General features: G+C 40.1%; 1 protein-coding gene across 1 annotated transcript in view; it reads left to right on the top strand.

The window, feature by feature from the left end:
- AGMO (alkylglycerol monooxygenase) overlaps positions 1 to 15395 on the top strand; it is a 197093-nt gene that overhangs the window by 63538 nt on the left and 118160 nt on the right. The gene's annotated exons all lie outside the window — the stretch shown is intronic.

A 15395-nucleotide genomic window follows, 5' to 3' on the forward strand; every position in this document is an offset into this window, starting at 1 on the left:
GAGAGCTTAGAGATGTTACTTTTTTTCTTGCACCTGTGAAATACCTTCCTGAATTTGAATTTATAGCCTCTGAACTGTGACCTATGTTAGATGAAGGAGAGATTTAGGCGTGGTTGGTGCAGTTGTAGATTACTGTGTCATGCAATGGTGTGACTACAGGTTAGTCATGCCCATTAGTTTTCCTTCAAAATTTAATCTTTTAATACAGGAAATATGGTTTAACTTTAGATTTTGCTTTTATCTAGTAGCACTTAATCCTCTAGATTGAGGTTTTGGGTGTTTTTTTCTTTCCCTTTTTATATGGTTTGCTACATAATTTGTGCTGTAAAAGGCAAAACTGCTTCTGTTACACCTACCAGTTTCTCCTCTGGGTAGGCAGCATTGTAAATTATTAAATACAACTACAGACAGTGTCATGATAACTTTTAATGTGATGGTGAAGTGAGAGCATTGATCTTATGTAATTTGAGTCAGAAAAATCTGAACAGGTAAACTATTTGTAACTTCTTACAGCTGAAAAGGAGCATAAGTAATAATAGTAACAGAAAAAAGGCCATCTGGTCCAGCTTGCCTGAGTTTGTTTGATTGGTCGATTATAATCTCAACCACATGCTTTTCCATTGAGCTCTACTTTGCCAACCCTATCCTATTCCAGAAACAAATGTATCTGTCTCTTGTACACCTTTATAAATCTTTCCTTATAACTTTGATTATTTAGTCCTTATGTGGTCTTGTGGCACAGGAGATCCCAAAGTCTCAGAAGACTTTGGAGCTGGTAGGTTCTGGATGCTCAACAACTGCACAGAAAGAAATGCTCTTGATCTGAGGGTTTGTAATCTAGTTTCAGAGAAAACACCGATTAGAAGAGCGGTGTGATAGAATTAGGTGAACATCTATGTGGTGATATGATTGCCTTGACCAATTACAAAATGCAGATGTTTATTTTCCTTTTAGATTTAACAACAGACACCTGTACTACTTATAAGCTGTACTGACATCCTGATAAGACATTTATTATTCTTTTCTGCAATTTTTATCAAGGCAGTACTATCTTTTATGTAATTTGGGGAGGAAATAAGGAGAGTAGTACTCTTAAACTACAGTTCTTTTCGCTAGTAGCAGAGGGAAGTAAACAACATCCTTGTGAAGAAACATTTTCATTCCATAAGCTAAGGAACAGAGAAATTTACTGTTCTGCCTATGTCTCTGATTCCCATTTACTTCATCAGATGTTCTTCATCTCTATAGCAGTGGTTAAATAATTGGGAATGTTATTTAAATAAGGTTAAAATAATTTAAACCATCACTTAAACAATGATTTGTTCTGTTTCTGCAAAATAATGTCAACCTTCATATCCTTCAAGTTCTTTATAAACACATGTGAATTTACTGTCCTGATGTGTTTCAGCAACTAAATCTAGATTAGGTTTTGTTTGTTTTTTTTTTTTCTTTTCCCCTTCTTCCCCCTCCCTGGAGGTGAAATAAAGAAGGTTCCTGTGCTATAGCCACTGTCCTAGATTTCATGACACTGGCACCAGGTGCTGTAAATTATACTGCTTTGATTATCTGGGTCTTGATTCTCTAGTGTAAGCTCCTAGCAATTCCTCCGGGGTTTTAGCAAAGGATATTCTTAGCCTGGACTGGCACAGTTGTGCTGTGCCTCCCTCTGGCCATTGCTCAGCTACCACTGAGCTTCTCTTGGCTGAGTAGCTGAAAAAAATACTTCATCCATTGCTGGGTCCTTCTACCAAAGAACGTAAGTTAGTTCTGGGATGAATATGGGGAAATCATTTAACTTACAAGCTTTGAGAGCTCCCATGCTGGATGTAGAGATAATGGGTACTGGCATGCATATAAAATACCCTATGAAATTATACATAAATTCTTACTGTTTGATATGTCTTAACACACTGTAAAATTTTGTACTTACAAGTATGTTTTTCATTAAAAAATCAACACTTTGCAGATAAAGAGAAAGATTCTCTGTTTCCCTCTCCTCCCCTGCTAACTGTGGGAGGAGATTGGCTGTGGAGTAACGGGATTTTTTTGGTAGACTAGAGTTACGTTTGGCACAATCTGCCTAAAGAGGCCAACAGCACACTCTCATTTTGGGTCAGTACTTTTGTCTAGCAATGCATTTTAACCAGAGATATCAAAGCAGCAAAAAACTTCTATTTTTGTATTGAAAAAAAAATACCCTACCCTTGCCAGATAATAATGACACTTTATAAAATAGAGGAGCCTATTTTTCTTTGGCAGATCTGTTTCCTGTATACAATTTTAGTGGTTGAGGTAAGTCTGCAGTCCAGTATCTTGCACTTCATAGCTTTAATGCTTATTTTTGTGTGTTTGGAAAGTATAAAGTACAACAGATGCATCCGGAATTGAGCTTTCAATCTTAGCTTATTTTATAGCTTAGAGCAAACAGATAAAGAATAAAAATTAATTTACAATGGGATATATTAAAATGCCATAATTAATCAATTAAAAATCATTCTTTTCCATAATTGATGTTTTCTTTCTCTGAAATCCTTTCCTTTCTGTTAGCTCTGCTACTAATTATCCAGCCACTAGCTCTAGGCCTTTAAAGTCAGAAAATGCAACATCAGTCAGGAGACATGTGGCTGCAAAAACCACTGAACATGTAGGAGGAGTGCCTTTACAGGTCAAGTGCTATAGCTGTTCTTTGACAAATCAGTCTGAACTAGCATCATAGGAGCCTGCTGGTATTCCTGATCCCCCACATCTCCAGCTTCATCTGTCAGGTGCTGCTGTTGCCAACCCTCATTTTACACTCACAGAATCACAGAATGTTAGGGACTGGAAGGGACCTCGAAAGATCATCTAGTCCAATCCCCCTGCCGGAGCATGATTACCTAGACCATATCACACAGGAACGTGTCCAGGTGGGTTTTGAATGTCTCCAGAGAAGGAGACTCCACAACCTCTCTGGGCAGCCTGTTCCAGTGTTCGGTTACCCTCACCGTAAAGAAGTTTTTCCTCATATTTATGCGGAACCTCCTGTGTTCCAGCTTGCACCCATTGCCCCTTGTCCTGTCAAGGGATGTCACTGAGAAGAGCCTGGCTCCATCCTCATGACACTTGCCCTTTACATATTTATAAACATTAATGAGGTCACCCCTCAGTCTCCTCTTCTCTAAGCTAAAGAGACCCAGCTCCCTCAGCCTCTCCTCATAAGGGAGATGTTGCACTCCCTTAATCATCTTCGTGGCTCTGCGCTGGACTCTCTCTAGCAGTTCCCTGTCCTTCTTGAACTGAGGGGCCCAGAACTGGACACAATACTCCAGATGCGGCCTCACCAGGGCAGAGTAGAGGGGGAGGAGAACTTCTCTTGACCTGCTAACCACACCCCTTCTAATACATCCCAGGATGCCATTGGCCTTCTTGGCCACAAGGGCACATTGCTGACTCATGGTCATCCTGCTGTCCACTAGGACCCCCAGGTCCCTTTCCCTTACACTGCTCTCCAACAGGTCTTTCCCCAACTTGTACTCATACATGGTGTTGTTCTTGCCCAGATGCAGAACTCTACACTTGCCCTTGTTATATTTCATTAAATTTCTCCCCGCCCAACTCTCCAGCCTGTCTAGGTTCCTCTGAATGGCTGCGCAGCCTTCCGGTACGTCAGCCACTCCTCCCAGTTTTGTGTCATCAGCGAACTTGCTGACAGTGCACTCTATTCCCTCATCCAAGTCATTAATGAATATATTGAATAGTACTGGTCCCAGTACCGACCCTTGAGGGACTCCGCTAGACACAGGCCTCCAACTGGACTCTGTCCCATTGGCCACCACTCTCTGGCTTCTTTCCTTCAGCCAGTTCACAATCCACCTCACTACCCAATCATCCAGACCACACTTCCTCAGTTTAGCTGCGAGGATGCTGTGGGAGACAGTGTCAAACGCTTTACTGAAATCAAGATAGACCACATCCACAGCTTTACCATCATCTATCCACCGGGTTATGTCCTCATAAAAGGCTATCAAGTTGGTTAAGCATGACTTCCCGTTGGTGAAGCCATGTTGAGTGCCCCTAATAATCCCCCTATCCTTGATGTGCCTAGAGACAGCACCAAGGACAAGTTGTTCCATCACCTTTCTGGGGATGGAGGTGAGGCTGACCGGTCTATAGTTCCCCGGGTCCTCCTTCTTGCCCTTTTTGAAGACTGGAGTGACATTCGCTTTCTTCCAGTCCTCAGGCACCTCTCCCATTGCCCACGACAGCAAAGATGATGGAGAGTGGCCTAGAAATGACTTCCGCCAGCTCCCTCAGCACCCGCGGATGCACCCCATCAGGGCCCATGGATTTATGGATGTCCAGGTTGCTTAATTGGTCCCTGACCCAGCCCTCATCAACTAAGACAGATTCCTCCTCTATCCTGACTTCTTCTGGGGCCTCAGGGGTCCGGGGCTCCTCAGGACAGCCTCCAGCAGTATAGACAGAGGCAAAGAAGGCATTCAGTAACTCTGCCTCCTTTTTATCCTCTTTCTCCAGGGCCCCCACCTCATTCATCAGTGGGCCTACATTGCCTCTAGTGTTGGTTTTACCTGCAATGTATTTGAAGAAGCCCTTTCTGTTGTCCTTGACCTCTCTTGCAAGGTTTAATTCCAAGGAGGCCTTAGCTTTCCTAGTTGCCTCCTAGTTGCACTCCCAGACCTATAATCTCTTTCAGTGTTTTCTGGCAGTGCCGGAGGAGCTTTGGCCCCACAAATATCACTACCAAAACTTATGGCAAACATTGAAATAGGCTCTGCACCTGAAACTCTACTGCGTGTGGCTTGTCCAGTCATCAGCTAGTAATCATTTATTAATATTTTGGGGAAAGAGGAAATGGAATATAAAGCACCTCCTCTGACTGATGGTCAAAGTTCAAGAGATAGATAGCATCAGTAGCAATGGACACTCAAGTAAAAGGCTTTCTTAAAGGCTGTTTTATGCCTTTTTACTAAATGTTTTTGATCATGCTGCTGGTACCTGTATCCCTATGCATAGTTCGAATATAAAGGCCTAATTGTGTAGATCTAATTTAGGCACGTCTTTGTTCCCTGTTGAAGGGACAGGGCAGGGAGTGGTGGGAGAGAAAACCTTGAAGATGGCATTCTGGCGTTAGGGGCATCCTCTAAATTCTCCTAGCTGACACACTTAGTAGTGGGCTCTACCAGATGGAGTACCCCCTCTTAGTGTGGTATGGAGGCAAGCTCATATGCCCCCTTTCTTTTTCACCCTTAAATTGAGGCTGCATGCTTTGACAGTTGCCTGTGTTCTGGTCTCTTTATCTAATCTATCTGTCTACATGGCTTCCATGTCCGTCTTGTTAAAATGATAAATGGAAATGGCTGTTAAAGTTTCAGCATGCTTAGTGGTGTCCAGAGCCGATCTCTTGTATGACAGATGCAGCGATAGGTAGCTTCTTGAGGGACACAGAGAATCTATGGTTAGCTATGTGCTTTTAGGAATATGAGTATAATGTAAGTACTGACAACACTGGTCCAAATGTTATCTGTGGAAGTGTAGGTTTCTTTTAGTATGCATCACATATGCTGTAAATAAGCAGTATGACTACCAAATACAATGGACCTATCACTGTTAAATAAGCACACGGTATCTGTTGCAATACTGGTTCTTTTTATTTCTCAGAGAAATAATTTGACACTTGTAAAACAAATGTATAAATAAATATGGGTGGCCAATCTCACTAAATAGCTGAACTTGGCTTCAAAGGGTTAACAGTCCTTTGTTTTGATTTGTATAATATATAATGAACTTGTTTCAAATAATGGATATTTTTCAACTGAATTCGGTAAGTTTTGGATCAGGTCCATAGAGAACACAAAACTCGTGCATTACCTAAAGTATCTGTCTGGCTTTTTCTATGGTTTGCAAATTTACAAAGGAGTGGGACAAAAGTTGGATGTGAATGCTTTTTTCTAGAATATTTTAAAAGTTTATTTAAGGGGGGTGGTGTGTCTTGATGTCCCCTAGGCTTTCCTGATATCTCAGTAGATTTTAATAGATTCCTTTGTAAATCTAGTCTGCATTTCCACACATCTATCATTCAGGAACTTGGCTGAATAAATCATCTAAAACACTCTCCAAGAGAAAACTGTGTAGAGCTAATTCCTCTTTTACACCAGAACAACTCCATTGACTTATCAGTGTTAATTCTTACTGTATCTGGCTTGGAAAAATGAAGAACCAAATAAATGAATGCAGGAATTCAACCTACAAGGTAAAAGTTATGTGAAGGGGCCATGGATATTTCCTTTGAAAAAGTATGTTTATGCTTTTGAGTTGGAGGACTTTAATTCATTCCAGTTCATCCTTTTTTTTTTCTTTTTTTTTTTTTTTTTTAGATGTATGTATTTCCCTCACATTCTTTGAATGTATTGTTCTGAGGGGCAAAAAGTAAGATTAATGTGGCTGAATTAGTATCAGTTACTGTTTTCTTCTTAATATCCTTCAGCTTTATGTTGCTTTAACGTATGCACATTCAGAATTTTGAACGTTGTGGGAAAAGGTTTCACTGGCATCCATTCTTGCCATTAAAGTGCTTCCCATCTGAATATTGCCTGCCAAAGTATGTGGTATCCTGCAGAGCGAGAGGATGAGGACATAGATTGCAATGAAGCTGAACAGTTTGCACTTCCTAACGGTGACACCAGACATCAATCTTTTGTAGAGACAGCCCTGAATACAGGAGAATAAGAACTCTCAACTCCACTCCCCCACCAAAAAAAAAACAAAAGGAGAATTATCTTCCCTTTTTTTTTTTTTTCCGTTTCATTTCAGCAGTTTCCTTCTAAGATCCTCCAGGATGAATATGTTCTCTAATTGCATAAGCTGACATTTCAGTGGCTGAGATGCTTTTGGGGAAGGAAAAAAAAAAAAAAAGAGAGGAAAGTAAAAAAAATTGTAGGTTCTCTGAAGTAACTTTTCTTTTTAAAAATAATTTATTTAATTTAGTTTCAGTTCTCTCTGTCATCAAGCTAAGGAGTAGAGTGCTGATTAGGTCACAGTTAATGTGTTTCACACATTTATACCACAGTTTTACATCAGCATTCAGTAACACCAAGTGTTATACAGGTTAGCAAATGCTCAGAACTAAAGATTGCCAGTGCTGTAATCAGCCATATTGGGAGAAGCGTGAGTCAAGTCTGCAGCTTGTATAAAGTGGCATAGATCTATAGAAGTCACTTTGCACCAGCTGCTAAGGATCTTCTCCTTTAAACAGAAATTTGTTGCAGGTTTTTATTTTAATATATAAATCTAATTTCACCAACAGGATGATCCTCTTTGTAGTGAAAGAGGTGCAGAAAGAGCTAAGTGCTGCTACATCTATGAGCTGCAGAAGTTAACATATACTGTGTCACTCAATCAAGAGGCTGTGAGGGTGTAAGGTGGATAAACCTTGCTATAATCAGTAGGAGCTCTCACTGAAGAAAGAATAGTTGAAAAACTTGAGCCCAGTATTGGTGGGAAATGCTTGTCAGGGCTTGGGACTGGGTTCACAAACAGGATTTTATGCTATGATTTAGTTATCCTTGAAACTGCCATGGCACCAATTTATTTTTTTGGTAGAAATCAGAGCTGTTTTCAGACTCTTACACCTAAAGAATCTGTTATGAAAGCCAGAACAACTGGAAAACAGAGTATCTGAATCAAGCCTTATACATCCGTGAAAGAGACAACTGACAGCGTAACAGCTGCCACCGTCATGGTTCCTCATGACCCAGAGACTCAGATCTTTGCTACAGAGATCATCCAGAGCTCAGGCAAACAAAATTTTAACCATCTGCAGAGCTGCTCCAAGCAACTAGAGAACTTGAACAATTGGCTTCAAGAAGGTGTGGGAAACAGGTTGGTCGGGCAAGTTGGTGTAGCAGAATTTGTGTGAGACCTGCTGTGTACAGAAAGTCTTGCCAAATATTGCACTATTTTCAGAGGTTACGTATATACACATTACTAAAACTTCTTTCCTTGTGTCTTTCTTCATCTTTTGAATTCTTCCTATTTGTCTTTGTGGAAGTGTCCAAATCCAACTTTTGCATGCTAAAATTGCTTTGGATCATTTATCTTTCTCTCCCCACGAAGGAATGCACATTCATTTTCTATTAAAACTACAAGTGAAGTCAGAGATTGAGTCACTGTGAATTTATTTCTGAATCCTTACCTAGTAAACTTTATTCCTTTATGGTTTTCCATGGCATGTGTGGAAAGACACTGTTCAATTCCCGGCAACTGTATGAAAAGCTCACAGGCAGTGGGTTAGGACTGTCCTAATGTAATTAACTGAGACTATTATTTTGTTTATGTTGATATAACTGTGTTGCATGAAGTTTGATCCATGCAGCTTAGCTTCCAAGGGAACTACTCTTACTAGAAGAGACTGAGTCTTGGGGAACACTGTGGCTTTTCCTAACCTTTCCATTGGTATCCTATGCTTACAAGGATGCCAAGAAATAACATAGGCCATGTATGGCTTGAGAGGACCATTATTTTTGAGCTGGGCAAGCTCTGCTTTTCTAACCACATGCTATCTTAAATATTTTACAGATTCAGAAGTGTATCTGAGTATAGTTCACAGCCCCCCCAGATTCTTGTGAAGAGGGGATATGATGTGGCCCATTGTTTGTTCTGGGTAGCACATGTAATACTTTGGCTTGTCTTGATTCTTCCCATGTTTCCCTAGACCATTCTGCATCTGAAGTTCTGCAGATCTTATTGTGGATTTTTTGTGTGGGAGCAGTTTTGTGTTTTCAACTGGTATGGCAGCAGATCAGGCAGGAGGTTTTGGCTTGTGCACAGATTCTGGAGGCAGGTTTTGTAGAAGGTTGCTCCAATTTTTGGCTTGTAAACCATGGGAGCATATACCATGTATTACTTGATTATAAGTTAGCCCACTCACTAAATAGTTTGCTGACTGCATACCGTAACTTAAGAAGAGGGCTGAAAATCAGAGGCTTTTGGCAAATAACCTATCTTGCAACTCTTATTGAACAACACTAAAACAAAAAACTTAAAGCAAAGTTGGATCAGAAGAGTAACAAAAGAGGGGCTACACCACAACAGACTAAACAGGAGAGTCATGTACGGATCATATTTACTTCTGTTGTGGAGATGATGACTAATCTGTGTAGGTAGGTGTCTGTTTTCATGTGAGGTGGAATGGATTCTAGGGTGAATTCCCAACTTTATTAAAGGCATCTACTCTAGGTCCCAAAATGGAGTTTTTTAGCCAACTTATATAAAAAATCTGGTAATTTTCCCTCCTAGTAATGAAAGTGGTGCTCTGTCTCAGTGGTTGTTCATCCAATGCAAGTGTAGAATCCAGCAGGGAATAAGAGTCTGAAAAAGCCCTGCATGAGAAGAGATCTGTTGAAACATTTCAGAAGCACCAACAGAACAGATCAATTAGAACAAGGCAGGGAAGTAGTAAGTAATCAAGCAGTTGTTTTGTAAATAAGAAAAGCTAATAGTTTAGTGGAGAAATTACTTAAATACTATGTACTTCTCTGGTTTATCTTTGTTGGGAGGGTTGAAATACATAGAAAAGTAATGACTGGAAGATTTACATTCCAGGCCATTTTTCTTTCCTCAGTCGTTCTGGGTTTTCTACTAATTCTGACTGGAGAGAAGTAGACCCATGAGATGATCCCTTTTCTGTTGCTTGTAAGTGAACGCAGCACAGAGTACCTGCCTTTGAAATGCTGCAGGTTACAGCTGCTCTAGGAAGCAGCCGTTTCCACGCTGGGGTCAGCAGGGACCACACTGTGGGTGAGGGGTTTCTTGCCGCATGCTTGGCTTTGCTGAATTCATCGTAATCACAGAATGTTAGGGATTGGAAAGGACCTCGAAAGATCATCTAGTCCAATCCCCCTGCCGGAGCAGGATTACCTAGATCATGTCACACAGGAACGTGTCCAGGTGGGTTTTGAATGTCTCCAGAGAAGGAGACTCCACAACCTCTCTGGGCAGCCTGTTCCAGTGTTCGGTTACCCTCACCGTAAAGAAGTTTTTCCTCATATTTATGCGGAACCTCCTGTGTTCCAGCTTGCACCCATTGCCCCTTGTCCTGTCAAGGGATGTCACTGAGAAGAGCCTGGCTCCATCCTCATGACACTTGCCCTTTACATATTTATAAACATTAATGAGGTCACCCCTCAGTCTCCTCTTCTCTAAGCTAAAGAGACCCAGCTCCCTCAGCCTCTCCTCATAAGGGAGATGTTGCACTCCCTTAATCATCTTCGTGGCTCTGCGCTGGACTCTCTCTAGCAGTTCCCTGTCCTTCTTGAACTGAGGGGCCCAGAACTGGACACAATACTCCAGATGCGGCCTCACCAGGGCAGAGTAGAGGGGGAGGAGAACTTCTCTTGACCTGCTAACCACACCCCTTCTAATACATCCCAGGATGCCATTGGCCTTCTTGGCCACAAGGGCACATTGCTGGCTCATGGTCATCCTGCTGTCCACTAGGACCCCCAGGTCCCTTTCCCCTACGCTGCTCTCCAACAGGTCTTTCCCCAACTTGTACTCATACATGGTGTTGTTCTTGCCCAGATGCAGGACTCTACACTTGCCCTTGTTATATTTCATTAAATTTCTCCCCACCCAACTCTCCAGCCTGACTAGGTCTCTCTGAATGGCAGCACAGCCTTCTGGTGTGTCAGCCACTCCTCCCAGTTTGGAGTCGTCAGCAAACTTGCTGACAGTGCACTCTGTGGTAATCTGTGGCACAGTAAATGTAATTTTGCTATCATCTTCTAAGTTTCTAGCTATATAAATTGTAGCTCAGTTCCTCACTGACTACTGAAGGTATTTCTTGTAAGAGATGACAAGCATAGTGAAACTGAAGGTTTTGTTTAAATTTAAGTGGATGCTGAGTGGAAACTTTCACCTGTTCTCCTAGCTACAGTCGGCATTGACTAAAAGAGAATGGAAGTTACAGGACTCATCTGGACATATTTATAAATCATTTGTATTTTTTTTTTCCATTTTACTTTAGATCCAGGTCTTATAAAGCTGTGTGCAAAGAAGTTACCACCTTTTAATTAAAAGGTCTATCTAATCTTTTTTATTCACTAAAGATTCATCAAATCTTTACCATTTCACTGATTTGGGGGATTGTGTAAAATGGTTGTTTTTATTGACATCACTCCTTGAAATGAGTGCAGGTTTTTTTGGCATACATATTTTCTCCCATTGTTAATCAAAATGTGTTGGTCTGTGGGAATCACTGAAAGCTACAGAAATGAACAACAACAAAGTCTCATGTTGAACTATCTGTATTGTGTATTCTTAAAGGGAAATCTTACGTGCACGATGACAGTTTCTACTACCACAACAGAAATACCTCAGAAGCAGTGAAACATGGCCCAGGCATTGGATCTATCTTTGGATCTCACAGAAAGGGATTTGATTAGTGCCAAAAAATGAATTTGCAATAGAAAAAAAATAAGGCTAAGTAGAATCATTGATTGCCTTACCAATATGGTTGTGATGGTGTGTGAAACAATACATTTTATGTATTAATTAGGAGGAGGAGGCAGGGAAGAAGTGGAAAAGAAGGATAACATCATTAATCTTTCTTCCTTTTGGAAAACCCAGAAAAGAAGATAAAGTGGGACTGCTGCAAAAAACCTGGCTCCAGCTTCTTGATAACCGGTGCTTCATTGGTGCTGCAAGGCTACTATTAAGTCCCCCAAAGCTTCTTCTGCAGGCCACTTCCCTCAGCCTCTCATTTTTCTTTCTTCCATCAGTAGAATTCATATTTTGAACTAATGCTAAAAAAGGCAAATCTTTGTTTTCCTTTAGAATTAGTATTAGGATACAAGTATCTCAACTGCTTGGAGCCAACTGATGTTAGCAACTGCAGGTCGGACTCTGAGATAACTTCATGGAGACTTAAAGAACTAAAGTGAAAACTGAGGGCCAGATGATAACCTGTCCATCATCCAGCAATTCCTGTGTAGCACCAATTTTCTTTCCTTCCTCACCTGTCTGCATGGCATCATTCATTTTCTTTTGGGATTACATGCTGATTCAGTTTATATTGGGTGATGGAAGAAAATATTCATTGATTCTGTACAATGGTAATAATAGTGATAATAACGTATTAAACAATAATTAATTCCAAGATATAGTTGTTCTGCTCTTCCCCAGATGCGAATAGCTCACTAGGCCTCTACTCGTTAACAGGAACTTGGGGAAAGCCACACCAGGAAAGGAGGTCCTTGTTGTGCTAGGTTATAATCTGTGTAACTTTCCTCACAACTACATGAAAAGGAAATGCCGCCTTTATCTTCTGTTAGAGATAGTTCTTCATAATAGCAGAAGATGCAGAAAGCTTCCAAGACCCAACTGGGTGTAGTACTCAGGAACTTAAAGCCGGTCCTGCTGTGAGCAGGAGGTTGGACTAGAGACCTCCTGTGGTTTCTTTCCAGCCTGAATTATGCTATGATTCTATGATGTTCACTCTCCTGAATCAAATATAGGGGTTTTGTGCATACATGTATTGCAGTTTTTTATTTTTTAAGTTGTATTTACCAATCACATTTGACTTAGGAGACATCAAAAATTCCGTTACAGCATTGTCTGGGTGGCTTCTGCAATTCCATCACCTACTCTTTTCCTGTGGCTTCACGGGATAATTTGACTGGAGAGATCTACAAAATGCAGTAATACTTCCTGTTTTCTACATAGCTTTTTAAAAAAATCTGTGTTGGAATTGGCCATATCTCAGTCTTGCACTCTTTTTTGGTCATTATGTAATAATACATATGAGAAAGTGCATGTGAGAGAGTCTTTTACAATTTCATTCTAATTGAAATAACTTTTCTTGTTTTGCTACAAGTTATCATCATTATGAATGAAGAAGTGAAACCACAACTCTTCTACAGACACAAACATTTTAGTTTCTGTTGTGGGTAGTTGGTGAACAGTTGGCTGTATTCCTTGAAGAGTGCTTGGTCTGTTTCTTACATTTGTGAGATGTCTTTTAGGTGTTATGATTGTAATATTTTTAATATACTAATGGTTAAAGACTGAGTTTTGGCGTGATCTATTTCAGACTTATTCATAATGTTATTCTTGTGCTTCAAATAAAATGTTATTGATGATCAGTTTCCTCAGATAAATTTTTAAGACAAAAATTATCATAAACTCTGCCTGTTTTGCCAAGGAATTTAACATAGTCTGCCACCGATGTCAGCAAGAATAGAATTAAGGAGCAGGATTTAATTTACTTATCTCTAATGGAAGTCGTCAGAAATAGCTTTAACAGTTAAATTACTTGTGGCCGAATTATTTGTTTATGTCCCTAATATTCCTATGGTATATTTTTGAATGATAGATCATTTAAGCTGGCTCACACATCTGAAAGATTAACATTTTACCAATATTCTGTTACCTTATTCCAAATTCTTGTTAGTGTAAAAGGCAATTTAACTGAAAAATGAATGCTAATAAAATGCCTTTTTAGTAATTCATTTTGAAAACCATTTGACTTTAACTACAATGAAAGTAGACTGTAAAAATCATCATAGAATCCCTTCCTTGAACTTTTCGTAATGCTGAAAAATGAGGGAAAGAAGCAAGATCCAGTTACTCTACCCTGTTTGTACAGCTGTACTTCATTGAGTGAAGGCTTGTGTTACACACAGTTTGTGATAGGAAGTAAATGCTTTTAAAACAACTAAGGAGACAGGTCTTTAACCTCCACCGGTTTAGATGCTTTGTTCGCTCATTTAGCTTCTCTCAAGGTCTTGGGAAACATTTCAAATACAAATTATTATTGAGTACTGAAGCTCACCTGAATAATTCGTCTCCTAGTGAGCTCATTAGGCAGAGATGCATTAAAATGTTTTTGGGATTTTTTTGAGAGAGAGATCACTGATTCTTGATATAGTGAACACTTGTTCCTTCAGGAACAAATGTTTTTAAAGAAGGAAGAACTCTCAGATTGAGTGTTAAGTGTTTTATGATAGCTGAAATTGTGGTTTTAATTCAGCAATTGTAAGGATTTTCAAGGACTTAGAGGACATTAAAAAATGATGTTGTCACGTAAATTACCAAACTGTCAAAATTAACTAGATTTAAAATTCTCAGTTTCTAGCATCCAAGACACGTACCTCCTGTTACAAGACTATCTAGTCCCCTGAAATGGTGGAGACACTTTGAGATTCATTAAGGGGATTTTTTTGGCATTACTTTACATTGAAAGAGTATATGTTAATCACCAGACAGAAACTATTTGATGTAAGCTTGACACTAGATAATTTCAGGACTTTAAATACACATTATAAGATCTTTCTGTGAAAGCAATTCTAATATCTGCCAAAGGCACTTCTCTAATTGCTCTGGTGAAACAAGTCAGTGGCAATGGGAGTGTGTAGTTGGCAGTCAGCCAGTAAACTTTTAATTTCTGTAATAGGCTGAGGGTTTGCGTACACTACGTCCCTTGAAATACATGTGACCTTAAATTTAGGTTTATGCTAAACAGACATTACTTGGGCTGCATTAACCACCCACTTTCTCATTTTGCTGTAATTAAGGTCATCCTCATAGCTTGTAGCTATACATCTGATGGCCATGAACATTTCCATCTTAACCTCCCACTTAAGTCTGTCCAGATATCAATATACACAGCAGAGGGGCCACCCAGATCTTCACTTAATGAGAAAATCCATTGACATACAATCAGGATTTTGAAGTATTCTTCTTCACTGCAGTGCATTCGGAGCACATGGCTGACACTGATTTTACCCTTATTCCAGCAATTTTTTTTGAACTGTAACACAATAGAATGACTGCTCTCCTTTGGCTGGGTCCAGAGTTCCCAGCAAGCGGACATTTGTTTTTCCATTTCTCACTAGTGGGCAGGCAATGGCTGTGTTTTGTGGTCTGTGGTACAAGTGGGCTTGAAGATTTATGTGTTCCAGAAAACTATAAGCATAACAGCAGACACCAGTTACACTGTTTAAATTTGAAGCATAAGACTTTTGGAACATTTTGTGTCCCCATTCTAGTCTTGAAGTATAACTTCAGTAAACAAATGCAGGCATGAAAGCATCCTCAGTCCTTGTCCCTCTGAACGCCATAACAGAGCTCCTACCAACTCGTGTTATCCGGAATCACCTCGAACTTTCTGGCTCCTTAACTCTCATCTCATACATCCTTCTGCTCTTCCAGCACTGGTTTTAGTTCCTGCCACAGCCTTGCCTTCCTCAGCATGAAAGTTACACTGACGTGTCCACTTACTGACATTTAACCTAGCCAACCCAAGCTCAGATCTGAGCATTAGGTTTTACTACCTGCTATGCTATGGTAAAATAGCAAAGTGTAAGTTGGGGGATTAGTTGCTTTTACCTTAAGAAAAA

The sequence above is a fragment of the Nyctibius grandis genome, chromosome 7 (assembly GCF_013368605.1).
Source record: "Nyctibius grandis isolate bNycGra1 chromosome 7, bNycGra1.pri, whole genome shotgun sequence".
Lineage (NCBI taxonomy): Eukaryota > Metazoa > Chordata > Aves > Nyctibiiformes > Nyctibiidae > Nyctibius > Nyctibius grandis.